We start from the raw sequence: 6,425 nt of genomic DNA on the forward strand, positions 1-6,425 counted from the left end.
CGCGGAACAGCGCTAGCTGGACCAGCAGCAGCGCGGCCAGCGCGACCAGCAGCGCGCTGAGCCCGGCCAGCTGCGTGGCCGTCAGGAGTCGGGCCAGGCGGGGTGGCGCCGGCGGGAGCGCAGGCCGCTGCCGGTCCGGCGCTTCGCTCAGCTCAGCCTCTTCGCGCGGCACCAGCGCCTCCCGGTCGTCACTGCTCATGGTGCTGCGGACGGCTTCAGTGGGGGCGAACCGGACCCGGTCTGAAAGTGAACCTGCCGAGGCGAAAAAACCTGCCGCGCTCAGCACGGGCGACGCTGACCCGAATCTCGCCCGGTCGGCATGGACACGGAGTGGTACGTGCCGGTACACACAGCTGACTGGCTGACCTACACACCCAAGCGCACGCACGTACACACGCACGTAATGGTGAAAGCGAGTGAAACTTGGAGGGCGGACTGGTGGTCGCGCCTCCCAGTACGTGAGTCGACGTAAAAAGTCGCATTAGGAAGCATAGTGCGTTAAAAGCAGGCTTTGCCCCATTGCTGTTTGTGTCACGCTCAGCTAACTTAGCGTTTGTTTTTGTTTGTTCCAAGAAAACAAGCTACTTTTAACCCAGCCGGCAAACAAATCACATGTTTTTTACTTCTAAACTCTAGGAAACCACTATCAGGTACCGAACCAGTCGTGGCCAAAAGACGCATCAGGACCTAAATATAAGTCCTTTTAACTGGAAGACCAGTGGAGATGACAACTAAGTACAATTAACGCGGCCGAGCGACCCCCAAGAGGCCTTGTTTGGTCCATAGGTCTAAGAATGTCAAAGGGAGCTTTTTAACTGTGGGACGAAATGTAACTGCACACACGCGCTACTAGATAAGCGTGAGCAAATTGAAATGCGAAGTCCATCGCCCAACATTCGCTCTCTAAAATCCAAAAATTATGCTTGAAACAGCTACAGCTGTCCGAACCTTTTCCGTACGTCTGCAGGTGGACTTATGATCGTTACCATCTGACATTTTTTTTTTGACGTTACATGGGTTTCAGTTGCGCTCCAGCAAATTATCCTCTTCCACCAGCCATGTTGTCTTCAGCTTATGTTGACAAATAGCATGCTAGTCTGAAATGCTAATTTCGTTCGGAAGAATAAACTAAAACCATCACCAAGCCCACCCATGCGTCGCAGCCGACCTATCCGTCTCTTTATACGCTGGAAATCAGGCCGACTGACCGACCATAGCTGTTGCTGTGAAAGTGACTTCTGGCACAGCATATAGGTACATGTAGCCTGAAGAAAATACAATCGAATTGTTTGATACTGCCCTTCGCCTGTGCGGGTGGCCGGTTAGATGCAACGCGTTTGAGTGGGTCACTTTGACCCCTAAAGACAACTAAAACTAAGTGAGCTAGAAGCACCATTTTTTCTGAGTAGGTAGGCCTGTATGTGGGCTCACTTTTTCTAATTTTGAGTTTCCTAGGTCATGACCTTAGAGTCAAACAAGGTTAAATAGGTGAAACTTCAGATCAGTGACCGAAGTGCCTCCAGGACACGAACGCGGAAACCGAGGGGACAGTGGAAGGGGCTCACGCCTCAACCTGAAAGGGGACAGTGAAAGGGGCTCACGCCTCAACCTGAGAGCTGTGGGACGCCGCCACTCCTGGAACGCCTGTGGAGAGCCCATTCTGAAACGTTAAAGGTCCATTCTGAGCTCTGCGGAGATTATGTAAGCGTTCAAACTTTGACCAACCAAAGGCTCATTTTGCTCTCCTTAAGACGCATTCTGACCAATAAACGGTATTTCTAAGCCTGTAGACAGGCCATCCTAACCTGAAGATAGCCAATTCTGACCGATACCCCATTCTGACCTGTAGAAGGCTCATTCTGACCTATAGCGGGCCTATAATTGGCTGTGGAGGGCACACTTTGCCATGAAAAGACTATTTCTGATCTGTAGACGACCAATGATTAACTGGAGGGCCCACTTGGCATGTAGACGGCTTATTCTGTCCTATAGAGGTCCCATTCTGTCTTATAAAGGGCCCATTCTGACCCGTAGTGGTGCCATGTTCAGACATTGTTGACTGCAGCGCGCCGATTCTGAACTGTAGAGGACTTCTGATGAACTGTGAGGGACTATTTTGACATGTAAAGAGCTCATTCTGGCTTGTGCAGTTGCGTAGGCAGAGGGGGGGGGGGGAGGAGGGGCACAGGTACCACGTGCCTATTCACCCGTATCCTCAGGTCCCGAGGGTCTCGACGTGCACGAGTCGGGCAGGAGCAGTGTTCTACGGGGCTGGGAGAGGGGCCTAAACGGTTTCACGTGATCGACGATCAAGGGCCGGATTAGAGGTCCGGAAGGCCCGGAAGGCTCGAAGGGCTCGTTGTAGGTCACATTAAGGGCCCCGGTCTGTAGAGTCGGGACCTCAAATGTCTGTCAGAGGGCCTCTTGAGTAAATACAAAATCCCTGGGACAATACAGGCCTTTATTTTGGCCAGAGACAACCAACACCGGACAGTCTGCTCCGTGCCAGTGTAGCTCCTGAGGCCACTTGCCAAACAGGAACAAGGTCGGGGCCTGCAATTTGTATTGGTTGGACCCTAGAACAATGAGGGCCCCTATGTCAGTCGGGGACCCACAGCGGTAAAACATAACGGGACAAGTGTCGGCAAGGGGACCCGAGTCGGCTTGGGGAGTATTTGCTGAACAGAGACAGGGATGGATAGCAATTCAGACACTTGCTGCATTTCATTGGCTCAGTATTCCTTTTTGCTCATATGCATGGGGGGGAGGGGAGCTCAGAAAGGCACTGAGGGTCTCAGGTCAGCACTGGGGGTGCGGTGGGGGTTGGGGTGCTTAGGCACCCCGAAAGTGTACAAAGTGACATCCCTTGGGCCCAGGATATCTGGACCTCCACAGCATTCAAAATGGCAGACCCCTCAAGACACTTCAGCGTTCAAACAACGTTGGAAGCATTAAGTCGTTGGGGACCTAAAGCGTCAAGCAAATGTAACGAAGCAGGGGGGGGGGGGGGGGGTGCAAGGCGATGGAGCACCGACATTTCGTGAGGACACGTGTATGTTACATCCAACTATATCATTATTTTCTTGAGGGTTATGCCGTTGAAAAATATCCCCAAGTGACGCTGCTTAAGTCACATGTTCTGTTTTGCATCACCACGCACGCTTGTTTACATCCGATGACATTCACTAGCCCCTCCGGTTCGATTCCCACCGCTGCGTACTTTCACTGAGCCGCTTCCACTAGCATCCAAAGTAGTGCTGACGGCGGAGTCTGGTTTAAAAAGCCTACTTGACGCGAAACAGCGACGGCGTGGGAACCACAATCCGGGGACGGCTGCTCCCGATCCCGGCAGCCTCTTCATGCACTCACCTGTGCCGAGCTTTCCCGACCTGTCGACTGCGCCGCAGTGCACCGACTGGTGCCATGGGCCAGGCCGCTTTCGATTTCGCCACTGCCCGCGTTGCACCCGCACCAAACGCTTTCACTCAACTGTGCCGCGCCGGGGCGCGAGCGCGGCCCGTCGGCGAGCCGGAACCGGCCGGCGGCAGCGGCGCCTCTCAGAGGGAGCAGCGTCCGGCAGGCGCACTGCGGTCTGTCCCGCCTCAAGGGCGCTTCCCAGAAACGAACGTGTGGCAGACAGAAGGCGAGTCGTCCAGTCCCATGGGGCCTCTCAGCGGTGGTAATCCCCGACTGACGGATGGCGGGGTGTCCGGTGACGGCGGCCCGTGTGTCCGGCGGCCGGACGGCGAGTCGTCCAGTCCCATAGGGCCTCTCAGCGGTGGTAATCCCCGACTGACGGATGGCGGGGTGTCCGGTGACGGCGGCCCGTGTGTCCGGCGGCCGGACGGCGAGTAGTCCAGTCCCATGGGGCCTCTCAGCGGAGGCAATCCCCGACTGACGGACGGCGGGGTGTCCGGTGACGGCGGCCCGTGTGTCCGGCGGCCGGACGACGGGTCGTCCAGTCTCAGGGGCGTCTCTCAACGGATGTCTGACAGACGGCGGCGTGTCCGGTCCCAGGGATGTCCCTCAGAGCTGGGCGCCTGACAGACGGCGGGGTGTCTGATCCAAGGGGCGCCTCTCAGAGGTGAGTGTCTAGACAGACGGCGACGTGTCCGATCCCAGTGGTGCCTTTCAGAGGTGAGCGTCTGGCAGACTGCAAGTTGCTCCGTGTCATCTTCCCAGAGGTGAGGGTGGACATCTCCCCCTTGAGAGCACGCTCCCCTCGTCCATATCCGTAATCCGGTAAGCGGACGGCAGCACATCCGGCCACAGGAGGGCGTCTCAGAAGCGGAGATACTCAACAGAGAACGGATGGACCGTCACGGCACCGCACCGTTCAGGGAGTGTCCGGCGTACGGGCCGTGGGATGTCCTGGCACGGGGCGTCTCTGAGAAGTGTGCCGCAGACGGATGGTGCTAAACCTTGCGGAAGGGGCGGTGTTCTCAGATGCCAACTGTCATCAGCCAGGAGGCGGCACACTCGGTCTGAGAGGTGTCCCTCAGATGAAATTTCGTTCTCGTTGCATAGCAGGCATGGGAGGGGTGATTAAGATCAAAGCGGCTTGCGCGCCGTAAAACAAGGACGAATCCCATCCCATCCCATCTCTTCTAGTACTCTTCAAGAAATACAAATACGCCTTTCTATACGATCGAGTGGTCGTGGGCGCCAGTACCGGAATCTGTGAGTATCCATTCGCGAGTTCTGTTCGGATCTGCCCGGCAGTATTTACGCATTGCTATGCAATGCAGAACCAGCCAGAGCTTTTTCGATGTTCTGATTCATGGGACGAAGGTCTGCATCTTTACATGGTTCCCTTTTGTTTGGTCCTTGACTGTAAACAGTAGCGTTAAAGAGGAGCAAGTATTCATGCCCTCAAACTCCTCAAACCCTGGATCACACTGCCAGCGCTCCGAGCGGTCTCGGACCGTCTTTGGACGTGCAGTCGAGCGGGCTCGGACCGCCTCTGGACGTGCAGTCGAGCGGTCTCAGACCGCCTCTGGACGTGCAGTCGAGCGGTCTCCGACTGCCTCTGGACGTGCAGTCGAGCGGTCTCGGACCGCCTCTGGACGTGCAGTCGAGCGGGCTCGGACTGCCTCTGGACGTGCAGTCGAGCGGGCTCGGACCGCCTCTGGACGTGCAGTCGAGCGGTCTCAGACCGCCTCTGGACGTGCAGTCGAGCGGTCTCAGACCGCCTCTGGACGTGCAGTCGAGCGGGCTCGGACGGCACCCCTGGCCGGGCCGCCCCCCCCCCCCCCCCCCGAGTGGCGGGTCCGGCCGCACGCCGCCGCTCTCCGCGCCGGCCGGCCTTGGGTTGGGCTCCGGCTCGGACGCCGGCAGCTCCGCCGGTCAGCTCTCTCCGCTGCACCGGAGACACGCGCCCCGTCTCTACCCGGCCGAGGACGGCCCTGCCCCGCGTGTGGGGGCCAGGCTGGTGCACCACCGGCCGCACACCGTCGGGCGAAGGGGCTGCAGGCGGCCCAGGCCTGGCCGCGGAGACTAGGCCCGCCGCCGGCCGTCGGCGGGGGCGGGCCTCGCCGACAAACGCCCTCCTCAGCTGGCCGCCAGCGGGGCCAGGCCCCACCAACGGACGCCCCCCTCAGCCGGCCGCCGGCGGGGCCAGGCCTCGCCGGCGGACGCCCTCCTCAGCTGGCCGCCAGCGGGCCAGGCCTCGCCGAAGGACGCCCTCCTCAGCCGGCCGCCAGCGGGGCCAGGCCTCGCCGGCGAACGCCCTCCTCAGCCGGCCGCCGGCGGGGCCAGGCCTTGCCGTCGGACGCGACGCCCGGCCGAGCCGGTCGGCACGTCCGGCCGCAGCGCGCGGCACGCACTGAAACCGGCCGCCTCCGCCAGTCTCCCGCCAGCCTGTCCGCTTCATGGGGACTGATCACACGTCCACGGGTGCCTGCATGCCGCGCCCCGACAGCGTTGGCGTCCATTTCGCACGACTTACACCGGCAGTGGAATAGGCAACCGTACGCTGAAAGTTGTGATCTGTAAGGAGTCGCCCTGGTCGCATCTGCTCGGCGCTGATACGTTATCAAGACACGTCGCGATCGGCGCTCGCATGCCTATATGCTAAGTCACTTCTATTCCTATCGCCGCTCATCACGCGTTCCAATATGTCCAGTCCGCTAAAAACTTCGGCACGCGTCCAGTTAAAAGCAATCACTGTAACAATGAACGCACGCCGCATAACCGCACCAATGACCGTACTGCTTGTTCACAAAAGCTGTTTTCTATTTTATTTTAACCACCCACCATTAGCGGGTAAACAACTAGAATCCTTTCATTTGGTTCCAGTAATCCCCAGGTGTTCCAGGAATGACGCTAGGCTCAGTGCGCCCTGCGCAGCGCGCTGCAGCACTTTCCCAGCAAACCAAGCCAGTCGTTCTCGCTTCAAGTCACCAACCTTCTCAGCGCGCGTCTCG

The sequence above is a fragment of the Pollicipes pollicipes genome, unplaced genomic scaffold, assembly GCF_011947565.3.
Source record: "Pollicipes pollicipes isolate AB1234 unplaced genomic scaffold, Ppol_2.1 Scaffold_4295;HRSCAF=5057_pilon_pilon_pilon, whole genome shotgun sequence".
NCBI classification, from domain to species: Eukaryota; Metazoa; Arthropoda; class Thecostraca; order Pollicipedomorpha; family Pollicipedidae; genus Pollicipes; species Pollicipes pollicipes.